Source organism: Gopherus flavomarginatus (assembly GCF_025201925.1).
Source record: "Gopherus flavomarginatus isolate rGopFla2 chromosome 13 unlocalized genomic scaffold, rGopFla2.mat.asm SUPER_13_unloc_3, whole genome shotgun sequence".
Classification (NCBI taxonomy): domain Eukaryota; kingdom Metazoa; phylum Chordata; order Testudines; family Testudinidae; genus Gopherus; species Gopherus flavomarginatus.
In genome coordinates this window covers 1,775,617-1,788,414 of record NW_026114611.1, presented here as the reverse complement: position 1 = coordinate 1,788,414, position 12,798 = coordinate 1,775,617, and the positions used below count along the sequence as shown (strand labels likewise).

Sequence of the window (12,798 nt, the reverse complement as noted above, 5' to 3'; positions counted from 1 at the left end):
CTAACCCCTACACTGTGTCCCCTTTGCCCTTAAGTCCCACACTCCCTTCCTGTGCTACCAGCCACTGCCCCTCTGCTGCATCCTCTTCACCCCTAAGCCCTGCACCCCCTCCTGCACCCACATGGGGAGAGTGACCTGTGAGCATGGAGCAGCTCACGTTGCTGCCCGCTCCTCCCTAGAAGGCTGCTCCTCCGGGCACCCCTAGGAGCTGTGGGGGTGGGGTGCGGGGGCAAGAAGCAACATCACCTGAGTTCCCTGCATCCGGGTCACTTTCCTCAGCCAGGCTGCATAAGGGGAGGGCAGAGAGCAGCAGCTTCTGATGCTCCCCTCACAGCACAGCCCAGGTGGGGAAAGTGATCAGGACGCATGGAGCACATAGTGTTGCTCCTCTCTCCCTCCAACCCTCTATGGGGCCATGGAGGAGCACTGGGGCAGGGGAGAGCAGTGAGCACCTTTGCACTGGCACACAGTGCCCTTTGACCCCCTGAAGTCGTGGGCGGCTGCCGGAGGGCCCCAACCCTAAGGCCAGCCAGGCTCCCCAGCACAAACAGCAGAGAACACAGAGAGACTGGCCACACACTGAGCAGCGGTAGCCTAGGCAGCATATAATGGAGGCTCGGGGAGGCTCAGCCTCCCCAAACCTTGTGTCACCAAGAGGCAGTGGAGCCCATGACTAGGGGCCCTGGAGAAATTAGGTCCCCCTTAAAAAGTCTCCCCCATGTCAGCCCCAGGGTTGGAGGAGCTCTCACTCCATGCTATGGCCCGGGGGCTGCAGCAGGGGCACAGAGCTTCTCTGGTCTTGGGGCCACAGCGGGGCAGGGGTAAAGGAGTGACAGGGTGGGGCTAGTGGGGGAAGTGGTGGAACAGAGGTGACATAGTGGATGGGGCCGTGGGTGGAAGGTGTGGCAGGGGGCAGAGCCACAGACAGAAGTGACGAGGCCTAGTTCCAGTGCTGAGGCCCCTGCACTTGTTCTCCCTTTCCCTGGGCTTTGGCATCACTAGCCCCTGCTTAACGTGTAGGGTTCAGTGCTCCCCAAAATGTGGGGTGTGACTCCTAGGGGGACACAGAGGAACATTCATGGGGGCACCTCAGGGGCTGAGTCAGCCCCCATGGAGGGAGCACCAGTCAGCCCGACTCTGTCCCAGCTCTTTTCCAACCCCACCCTCAGCCTGGGCCCCTGACTGCCAGCTCGGCCTCGACCCCCTTACCCCTGTCTGCACCCCTCTCTTCAGCAAGCAACATCCCACTCCCAGCCCCAGTTTTCAACTGCGGCTCCGAGGGCCCACAGCCATGGATAAGAGGGCACAGTGTGAAATGTTTGGGGACCACTGCTTTAGGGTGACGTTCTGAATCACTTCTATGCTGTTCAATAAAAGCTATTCCTCACCCATCAGGACCGACTAAGTATGTTCTGCTGCCCTTCACTTATGCAGGAAGGATAATAACATTTCATACCACTCAGTGCTAAAGTGATTTGTGACCACCACCAGCTAAAACTGGTCATTTTGGGGAAGCGGCCCCATGATGCTGCATACCTAGGCAGAGTAGTTGTGTCTATGCAAACACGGTCTGTTCCTGAAGCCTTTCCCACAGCTGGTCAGTAGGTGTGAGGGGGGAGCTCATTCAGCCCCTGCTTCCGCTTAGTATTTAAAAACACCTTAGTGTCCCTGTCTCTGCTGGCCTTAGATTTCTCATCCTGTCCATTTCCTAACATCTCAGATGAGGTGGCTGAGGGGTTAAGGTGATAGACTGCTAATCCATTGTGCTCTGCATGCATGGGTTCGAATCCAATCCTCATCGGATGCATTTAGTCTTCACTCCTCCTTTCTAGACCACCGTCTCCCCTTTGGTACAATGACAGACAAAACAATGTTGCTTCCTGCAAACAAAACCTAGCTCAGAAACCCCCTTGCTTTAAATAAAATGTCTAAATCTCAGATTTCTAAAAATAAAATTCTCAAGCCCTGTATGTCTTAGCTTTTATATCAAAAGGTAACAGCCTCATAATCTCCCCCAAACACCCTGAGACCTCCCCAAATTATTAAAATACCCCAGTTCTCAGCAGGGCCATGACAGTGACTCACAGCTAGAGTGTCTAGGCTAAGCTGTTCTGAAGGAGGCAATTCAAACATTTTCTCCCTGCTTCCCTTGGCAAGGTCTGATTGGGAAAACAAAATTCCCCAAACTGAAAATTTTCAGCTGAAAAACCAGTTCTAGCTATTTGAGGACCTTGGTTTGAATGTATTATTATTATTATCTTCTGATTTATGAATCAGTTTTGTCATCCAGGTGTGTTTCCAGCTGTTGATTTGTGGGGGAGAGATGCCAAGTCATAATGTCTCTTCCCCTCTTTCATAGTTTCTTCCAACTTTCTAGAAAGCTCCTTTGCTATGATGTGAGTCAAGCAGTGTCCATTGTTGCTGTATTATCTCGGTGAAGTCTGCATCGTACAAGGTTCCTGGGATAGTCCTTGGGACTGTAGAAACCTTCAATGGGCCAGCAGTGAGTCTGGCTCCTCCCTTGTCGCACCTGAAAGGCTGGTGGGGGGCATTTCCCAACCTCATAACATATTTCTGTAATGCACACAGAGCAAACTTCATAACTTCCCAAACCAATGTGAGCACATAGAATGCAAGAAGACATTAAGGTTCAACAGATGAACAGTTCAAGATTTTTGAAATGATACCTCACCAGGCAGACTGTGTTCAAATGTATCATCAGTATATGAGAGTGGTGAATATGGGGCTTGCAGTGTGCTGCTTTGAGCACAGCGTGCCACACCTGGGCTTCCATTGCAATGGGAATGTACCCGTAGAATCCATCTCTCCTGGGATAAAGATGGCAGGATGGCTGGCCTGGGTCATCTGACTTAGGCTCATGGAGCTAAAGCTGAGAGGCTAAAAACAGTGGTGCAGATATTTGTGTTCACACCGAAGCCTGGGTTCAGAAACCCTCACCCCTCGTGGGGTCTCAGAGGTTGGGTTCAAGGCCATATGTCTGCCCTGTAATGTTATAGTCTTGCAGTCCAAGTCCCATAACCCTGAGTCAGCTGACCTGGGCTTTGAGACAGGTGACCTGGGTGTTTTAATCATAGTGTAGACATAACACTAGGATAGGTCTAGGAGCCCAGAAGGTTGGGAGGGAGTTTAGCAAGTGGAAATGGTAAAACTGCAGGGAAGTATTACCCTGGACTCATGGCAGTTCTCCATTGGTCTGTCTGCTTTTGAGGCAGGGATAATAACTGCCAGTGGTGACCTGTTGAGTGGCTTTTGGGGCACCTGCTCTTGGCTGTTGTCAGAAGGACCTTTGGTCTAGCCCAGTGTGGTTTTTTTATGGTTTAAATTACACACACAGGCACTGATAACAGAGTTACTGAACGTTTGGGAGTTAGGAGCTGGTAGGTCAGTGATCCAGTCCCCTCATGGATGACCCCCTCTCTCTGGGACAGGGGCAGGTCTGAGCTCTCACACCAAATGCTCATTGTGGCTGCCAGAATCTGTGGGCAGCTCACCTAGTTTATGCTGAGGGTTGAGTCCTGCTTTGTGCCCAGTGTCTGAGAATGAAAATCCTAAACCACCCTATGAAATAATGAATGCAGCAGGATGTGCTATTGTCCCTGCCCCAAAGCAGGCAGACCAATGGAGAAATGCCATTGAGTCCAGGGTAATACTTCATTGCGGTTTTACCTTTTTTGCTTGCTAAACTCCCTCCCAACTTTGAGGGGGCCCAGAGCCCAGTATTGAGCCTGAGCTGAGACATCTACACTGCAAATTTACCACCCCACGGCCAAAGCCTCGGGAGCCTGAGTTGGCATTGGGCAGCCCTGGGTGTTTCATTGCAGCGTGGACATAGCGTAGTATTATGTCTGCACTGTCATAAACACACCCAAGTCACTATTCTGAAACCCTGGGTCAGTTGATTCAGGCTTGTGGGACTTTTGCTACAGGATTATAAAATTACAGTGTAGACACTTGGGCTTGAGCCCAGCCTCCGAGACCCCACAAGGGGTGAGGGTCTCCGAACCTGGGCTCTAGTCTGAACCTAAATGTCTACACTGCAGTTTTTAGCCTCACAACCTGAGCCCCAGGAGTCCAAGTCAGATGATCCAGGCCAGCCGGGCCACACTGCTTTTATCACGTTATAGATGCCCTCTCAGGGTATGCCTACATTGCAATGTAAGCCCAGGGTTAGCAGAAGTCATGTCAGCAGCCCCAATGCATAAACATAAACCACGAGGAGAAAACCCACCCACAAATAAGCTGGGCAGTGACCTTCTCCCTACGGTTCATAAGTCCAGCAACCAAAAGTCCTTTAACATGAGCCATCCCCTCTCTGCACCCCACTCACTGCTGTTGTCCTTAGTCAGTGCAAGCCCAGAGGTGCCTCTGTAGAGTTCACTCATAGATTCTAGGGTCAGAAGGGACAAATGTGATCATCTAGTCCAACCCCCGGCACAAAGCAGGCCACAGAACCCTACCCTTCCACTTCTATAACAAACCCCTAACCTATTTCTGAGTTATTGAAGTCTTCAAATTGTGGTTTGAAGACCTCAAGCTGCAGAGAATCCACCAGCAAGTGAGCCATGCCCCATGCTGCAGAGGAAGGCAAAAAACTTCCAGGGCCTCTGCCAATGTGCCCCGGGGGAAAATTCTTTCCCGACCCCATATATGGCGATCAGCTAAACCCTGAGCATGTGGGCAAGACTCACCAGCCAGTACTCAGAAAAGAATTTGCTACAGTAACCAAGATCCCATCCCATCCAACATCCCATCACCGACCAACGGGTATACTTATCTGCTGATAATCAAAGATCAATTGCCAAAATTAGGCTCTCCCATCATACCATCCCTTCCATAAACTTATCAAGCTTAGTCTTAAAGCCAGATATGTCTTTTGCCCCCAGTAATCCCCTTGGAAGCCTGTTCCAGAACTTCACTCCTCTAATGGTTAGAAACCTTCGTCTAATTTCAAGTCTAAACTTCCTAGTGTCCAGTTTATACTCATTTGTTCTTGTATCTACATTGGTACTAAGCTTAAATAATTCCTCTCCCTCCCTAATATTAATCCCTCTGATATATTTATAAAGAGTAAGCATATCCCCCCTCAGCCTTCTTTTGGCTAGACTAAACAAGCCAAGCTCTTTGAGTCTCCTTTCATATGACAGGTTTTTCATTCTTCGGATCATCCTAGTAGCCCGTCTCTGAACCTGTTCCAGTTTGAATTCATCCTTCTTAAATATGGGAGACCAGAACTGCACACACTATTCCAGGTGAGGTCTCACCAGCGCCTTATATAACGGTACTAACACGTCCTTATCTTTGCTGGAAATACCTCGCCTGATGCATCCTAAAACCGCATTAGCTTTTTTAACGGCCATATCACATTGGCGGCTCATAGTCATACTGTGATCAACCAATACCCCAAAGTCCTTCTCCTCCTCTGTTGCTTCCAACTGATGCGCCCCCAATGTATATCTAAAGTTCTTATTATTAATTCCTAAGTGCATGACCTTGCACTTTTCACTATTAAATTTCATCCTATTACTATTACTCCAGTTTACAAGGTCATCCAGATCTTCCTGTATGATATCCCGGTTCTTCTCCGTATTAGCAATACCCCCCAGCTTTGTGTCATCCGCAGACTTTATTAGCACATTCCCGCTTTTTGTGCCAAGGTCACTAATAAAAAGGTTAAATGGTTTCACCTGCCACACTGGGTGGAAAGGGGAAAATAAGAAGGCACTATACTCACTATGTTGTCTAGGGACTCACTCATTCCTCCACAGCCACCTTGTCCTAACACTGATCTAACCCCTAAATTTTAGTATTAGGACCCAGGCGCGGGCCCATTTGGCTTTCGAACCCCTGTTCCCTGCCTAGAAAGTGCTATTGAATTGAAGGTGAGTCCCTCAGTCGGAGTCTGCCGAGCACAGTTGTGCTGCCCTCAATTTACACAACAAGGATAACATTGCTTTATTTCTCCTGCCCCAAAAACAAGGAGGCTGGGAATCCAACACCAGGCAAAAGTGATCATTTCGGCAAGCAATCCAACATATTTCCAACATACTGTAAAATCCACATGCAGACTCATACACGAAACCTTGCAAGAAAATCTTACTGAGGGGGTCTGAAGCACCTGCTGCTGGAGGGAAGCAGGGAGCTGTGGGTTGGGATTGAGGGGCACCGGGAATAGGAGGGGCCTATGAGTTGGGATTGAGGAGCAGCGTGAGGAGGAGGGTCCTGTGGGTTGGGATTGAGGGGCACTGGGAATAGAAGGGGGCTGTGGGTTGGGATTGAGAGGGCTGTGGTTAGGGACAGAGGAGAAGGGTGAAGAGGAGTAGGCTCTGGTTGGGAGTGACAAGCAGTGTGCATAGGAGGGACTGAGGATTGGGATTGAGGGGCACCGAGAAAAGAGGGGACATGGGTTTAGGCTGAAGAGCATCCTTGTTTGGGGATCCAGCAGGAAAGGGGAAAGCAGCAGGTGATTCTAATTCCTAGGGATATTCTGTGTGTTTGTATGTGTGTGTGTGTGCAGGGAAGGAACATGCTATATGCCCAGTGGCCTTTATTCCTCCAGGCTGCAAGGACAGAGAGGTTGTCAGGAAGTTGCCCCTTCAAACCCACACACAAAAAGGCCCTTCTGAGGAAAGGGAAAATCCTGAAGAGAAAAAATAATGTTAAAGAGGACTCCAAAGAGACAGTTTAAGATCTTGGGGAGTAGTTTATCACCTGACCAGTGACTTGACCACTGGACTACAGATTAAAAGTCTGATGTTCTACCAACTGAGCTTGCCAGACTTACAACGTGAAAGAGCAACTTGGGGCAGAGGAGAACTAGTCAAGAAAACAAGAGTCGGAAACAGTAGGGAAAACCTGCTGCTCTCTCTGGCCTGGTGAACACTACAAGTTTATATCTAAGTTAGCAGCATTAAATCGCATTAACCTTGCACTCGTCCACACAATGAAGCCCTTTATATCGATATAAAGGGCTCTTAATACCAATATCTGTACTCCTCCCCGACGAGGGGAGTATTGCTGGAATCGGTACTTGCCATGTTGGATTAGGATTAGTGTGGCTGCAATTCAGCGGTATTGGCCCCCTTTGAGCTCCTCTTGCAGAGGCAATAAAGTCAGTGTTGTTTCAAATTAATGCATTTTTTATTACTTCGTCACACAAACAAGGGGACACTGCCACGGTAGCCCAGGAGGGGTGGGAGAGGAGGGAAGCAACGGGTGGGGTTGTTGCAGGGGCACCCCATGGAATGGCATGCAGCTCATCATTTCTGCTGGATGTCTGGGGCTCTGACCCGGAGCGGCCGTTTGCCTCTCTGGTTCTTTAGCAGGCTTGCCTGATAGTCTAGACAGGACTGACTCTCCCTTTAGACAAAACTCACAGAAGGGAATGACCTGGGGAGTCATTCCCATTTTTGTCCATGCGCCTCAGGCCAACCTCACCGAGGCCGGCCAGGAGCACCCATGACAGCAGCAGACGGTACAGTATAACTGGTAACTGTCATTGTCAACTTGCAAAGCCGCAGATGGGACGGTATGGCTGGTAACCATCTTTGCTAACTTGAAAAGGCAAGGGGATGCTGCTGTGTAGTGCTGCAGTACCGCGTCTATCAGCATCATCCAGTAGTCATATGGTGATGGTGAAAAAAGGCTGAATGGGCTCCATGGTTGCCGTGCTATGGCGTCTGCCCAGGCAAACCAGGGAAAAGGGCGCAAAATGATGGTCTGCCATTGCTTTCACGGAGGAAGGACTGAGTGACGACATTTAAGCAGAATCACCCACGACACTGTTTTTGCCCCATCAGGCATTGGGACCTCAACCTAGAATTCCAATGGGTGGGAGAGACTGCAGAAACTATGGGATAGCTATGGGATAGCTACCCACAGTGCAACGGTCCGGAAATTGACACTCGCCTCGGTATATGGACGCACACTGCCAAACTAATGTGCTTAGTGTGTCCGTGTGCACTCGACTTTACACAATCTGTTTCCAAAAACTGGTTTCTGTAAAATCGGAATAATCCCATAGTGTAGACATACCCTGTGATTAACGACTTTGGTGGCTAATTGAAAGGCTGATGGTTCAAACCCAAGTGAAGATGGAGGTGGTTTTTTTTAGTGATGAGAATCCAGTTCATTTTAATGGACAGAAAATCTCCTCAATGCTTGTCTAGCCTCTTTGGGCAAGCATAAGTGATACTTTCACCACGTGCATTGGCAGTATAGTGGTGAGCATAGCTGCTTTCCAAACAGTTGACTTGGGTTTGATTCCCAGCCAGTGCGGTGATGTGATGTTTTCTCTGCTGGGAATTAGTTTAATTTCAGTCACATTGTATCAGTTTAGCAATGGAATGAGAGAATCAATGTTCTGCAGGTCATTCAACACACAATGGAGGAAGAAAGGGCTGGGACTAGACAACGAGCAGGTGGGGTTATCCTGGTATTACAATGTTTGGTTCATTTTTTTTTTAAAAACTTCCTTTACTTCCCTCTCCCTTTTAGACTCAGAGCCTTTAAGGTCAGAAAGGACCAATGTGATCATCTAGTCCGACCTGCTGCACCTTACAGGCCAAAAGAGCCCCCTCCCCTCCTGTAATAGACCCAGTAGGGGAGGCAGCTCTGTGCACTGCCCCTACCCCAGGCAGCACATGGACGACCTCTGCCCCCCTCCCCTAATGGGTGTACAGAGATGTGCCAGCAGCACTAAGGTGGCTCCCTGCCCACTCTGCCTCCGTCCCTCCGTGTCACTCCCAGAAATGGCCAGCATGTCCCGGCACCCCCTGGGGTGAGGGGAGTGTCTCCATTCATTGCCTCTGCCCCAAGTACCAATTCCACAGCCCCTATTGGCCAGGAACTGCAGCCAATGGGAGCTCTGGGGGCAGCGCCTGCAGACAGCGGCACACAGAGACCTCCTGGCACGGCCCACCTAGGACCTGCTGCCACTGGGTTGTGTGTTCCAGTCACTTTGGGAGCTGCAGTGCCCGGGGTAAGCGCCACCTCTCCTGCACCCCAACCCACTCCCCCAGCGCAGAGCCTGCATCCCACACCCAAATTTCCTCCCAGAGCTTTGCTTGTTTTCCTTTCACCCAGAACCATCCTTTTTCTCCTGGGATGCAAGTAGCCATCCCTGGGAAGCCAATAGGTAGGCACAGGATTCTACCTCCCAGCAGCCAACCGCACCTTCCCAGGCTTTTCAGGCTTTGCAGAACAAATGGGCTTAGCTTCTGCCCTGCCTTCCTCAGCTAGACTTTCCTCTTTTGCCTCATTCCTGCCTCACTCCCTCCTTTGGCAAATCACACAAAGGAAGCCAGCAGGAAGAGCCGGCCGCCATAGGCCAACCTCCAAGGGCAGAGGAGACTAAGCCACAAGGCTTCAAAAGGTGACTGGCCAAGGTACTCTAGCTTTCACCTGCTGATGCTAAGGCTTTTTCCCAGCTCATTTCAGCACCCTCTGTCCTGCAAGGGTTGAGCTTATCACAGCTGTTACCCATTACTGGGCCAGCTAGTAAGCGTAGGGAGGACTAATGACCCACCAGAGTTTGGCAGAAAGCAGCACATTTATTATACTGACAGCTAAGTTCAAAAGAAGAAGCGGGGGTGTCACACTCACACTTGCATACTCATGCTCCCAGGACAGGCACAGCACTGGAGATGTCAGGATTCTGCAAGGTCAGTTTCCCACAGTGCAGCTATGGACAGTGCGATGAAGGTAAGTCTTCCTGAGGCACAATGAAATACAACGCAGAGAACCACTGGCCAGGCGGTCAGGCAAAGGGCATTCACTGGAGGTACAAGCTTGTGAATGACTCCTGAGCACGTGGCCCCTTCTCCTTTTAAGGACCTGCACCTAATGGCCTGCGACTAGAGATGACTTGGCTGCATCTGGTTGGTCACGCTCCACTTTGGGCAGTGTCCATGCTCTGGGTGTGTGAGTGCTGCCTAATCAGAGTCCCAAACACCTTGTCTACCTGGAAGCTCTTCTGCTCTTCTAGCTGTTCAACCAGCCCATTCATCCCACAAGCATTCCAGGAGAGGGAGGGGGAAAACCACTTCACAGGTATTCAGAGAGGGAGAGGAGACAAAAGCAGGAGGGGGGGGAAGTATAACAGACCTATTGAGCATATAGGTTATACATTGTATAGAAATCACTGCTGCTCCTACAACAGCAGGGACAGGCCAGTAGGAGCTGGGGAAAGGAAGCCATCATGTTTCTGCCTGGTTTTAAACCAGGGACCTTTTGCATGTCAAGCAAACATGATAACCACTACACTACAGAAACTCTGTTACAGTGCTCTGCCCCTCCCTTCATAAGAATATAAGAATGGCCATACTGGGTCAGACCAAAGGTCCATCCAACCCCATATCCTATCTGCCAACAGTGGCCAATGCCAGGTGCCCCAGAGGGACTGAACCTAACAGATAATGATCAAGTGATCTGTCTCCTGCCATCCATCTCCACCCTCTGACAAACAGAGGCTAGGGATACCATTCCTTACCCATCCTGGCTAATAGCCATTCATGGACTTAACCTCCATTAATTTATCTGCAAAAAGAACAAGGAGTAATTGTGGCACCTTAGAGACTAACAAATTTATTTGAGCATAAGATTTCATGGGCTAAAACCCACTTTATCGGATGCATGCAGTGGAAAATACAGCAGGAAGATATATAGATATAGATATAGATACACACACACACACACACACACAGAGAACATGAAAAAATGAGTGTTGTCATACACACTATAACAAGAGTGAGCAGTTAAGGTGAGCTATTATCAGCAGGAGAAAAAACCTTTTGTAGTGATAATCGGGATGGCCTATTTCCAACAGTTGACAGGAAGGTTTGAGTAACAGTAGGGGGACAAATAAACATGGGGAAATAGTTTTACTTTGTGTAATAACCCGTCCACTCCCAGGCTTTATTCAAGCCTACTTTAATGGTGTCCACTTTGCAAATTAATTCCAATTCAGCAGTCTCTTGTGGGAGTCTGTTGTTGAAGGTTTTTTTGTTGTAATATTGCGACTTTTAGGTCTGTAATCAAGTGACCAGGAAGATTGAAGTGTTCTCCGATGGTTTTAAATGTGAAATAGTTGTGGGTGAGGACAAAGTCACAAAGTTCAGCCACTAGGTTTGCCGTGACATTATCGGGGATACTGTTCCTTACAGCTTGTAGTCCATCTTTGTGTGGAATGTTGGTGTAGAGGGCTTCTACCTCCATACTGGCCAGTATGGTGTTTTCTGGAAGATCATCAATGGATTGTAGTTTCCTCAGGAAGTCAGTTGCATCTCGAAGATAGCTGGGAGTGCTGGTAGCATAGGGCCTGAGGAGGGAGTCTACACAGCCAGACTATCCTGCTGTCCGGGGGTCATTGCCTGAAATGATGGGGCATCCAGGATTTCCAGGTTTATGGATCTTGGATAGCAGACAGAATACCCCTGCTGCTTTTTTGGCCTGCTGCTTCTCTGTCTGGGATGTTTTTATCAGCCCTGGCACACAAAAATGGCATCATTCTGAGCGCCCACGAAGGCAAGATGAATTTTGGCTGCCTTGCTCAGCCTGACTTGCTCCTTCACCCCATTCCTGCCTTAGATCCTGGGTCACCTGGTGGCTGAAGATGGTCCATTGTCTCAAGCGGTGCCAGAGCCTGACATAGTGCCCCTGGGCAGCCTTTGCTCTGCACATGCCGGCCATGCACATTTGCAAATACTTTAAAGTGCCTGTCAGTAAGTTCTGGGGACAGTTGCTCACCTTCAGAGGAAGCTCCCTAAAATTGGCCTGTCTCACCCAGTGGTACATTGATCTCTGTTCAGACTGAGCCAAAGAGGGGGGGGAGCCTAGATGCTGTGGCCGCCGCTGCTGTGAGGGCAGCCACTGTTGTGGATGAAGCCATCCTACAAGCACCTTCCACCAAGCCACCCACTGAAAATCCTGTAGGGTGTAAGGTGACAGTAGAAGAACACTAGAGGTGGGGGCCTCCCTCTTCCCTCATCATCGGCCATCCCATACCCGGTGCTGCACCCAGTGGGGTAAAAATAATACAGACATATCGCAAGAGTCAGTTGCGTTCTTTGTGGTTGCCCCACCATTTCCCTTGGGCCTGACCTGCCTTCCAGCTCAGCCACCACTGAAAATTGAAATACAAAAAAGTAGAGCCGTACAAGGCTTCAAAGCCCACTAAACCCAACCCCCCTTCTAATATGGCAGAAAAGCCACATGTCTCCTGACTAGGTAGGGACGTCCTATTGCCCCACAGGAAGTGGAAGGCCATGGTGTTCGGTCTCAGCAGCACTCATGGAGCAGGGGGAAACACATGACTGAGGAAATTCCCCACAGCCAAAAGATAGGTCTTGAGCATCACAACTTTGTAGGCTAATGACAAGGTCCACTTATGCCACTGGCTGAGCCTTTCCTCACAGGCCAGCAACCGCTTCTCCCAGTTCGCATTCCCCACATCGTCCCCACCCGAAAGGTAGAAGGCCCAGCTCATCAGCCTGCCCACTCTTGCAGCCCTCCTCTTCCACCCTGACTGATAGGGAGGAGTATTGAGCCTCCCTCCCTTAGGCCCTTCAGCATTCCTGGGGACACCAACACTGCACAAGTGACTTTGGGCCAGTAGGTGAACCAATAGGGCTGCCTCCTAGGCCAGGCTGCAGCCCAGCTTCAGGACTCAGAGGAAATGCAGCTCGCATCCCTACCTACAGGACTCCAGGCACAGCCAGACTTCTGGATCAAACATCCCCTCTTGTGCTCAAGTCACAACAGCTGGCGGGCAAAAGACAGACT

General features: G+C 49.9%; 1 protein-coding gene and 1 non-coding gene across 2 annotated transcripts in view; both read right to left on the bottom strand.

Annotated features, from left to right (window-relative positions):
- The window catches only part of LOC127041591 (uncharacterized), a 592,831-nt gene that overhangs the window by 529,334 nt on the left and 50,699 nt on the right, over positions 1-12,798 (bottom strand). The gene's annotated exons all lie outside the window — the stretch shown is intronic.
- Positions 10,218-10,290, bottom strand: TRNAV-GAC (transfer RNA valine (anticodon GAC)). The gene has a single exon. It is a non-coding gene; the product is annotated as a tRNA-Val (tRNA).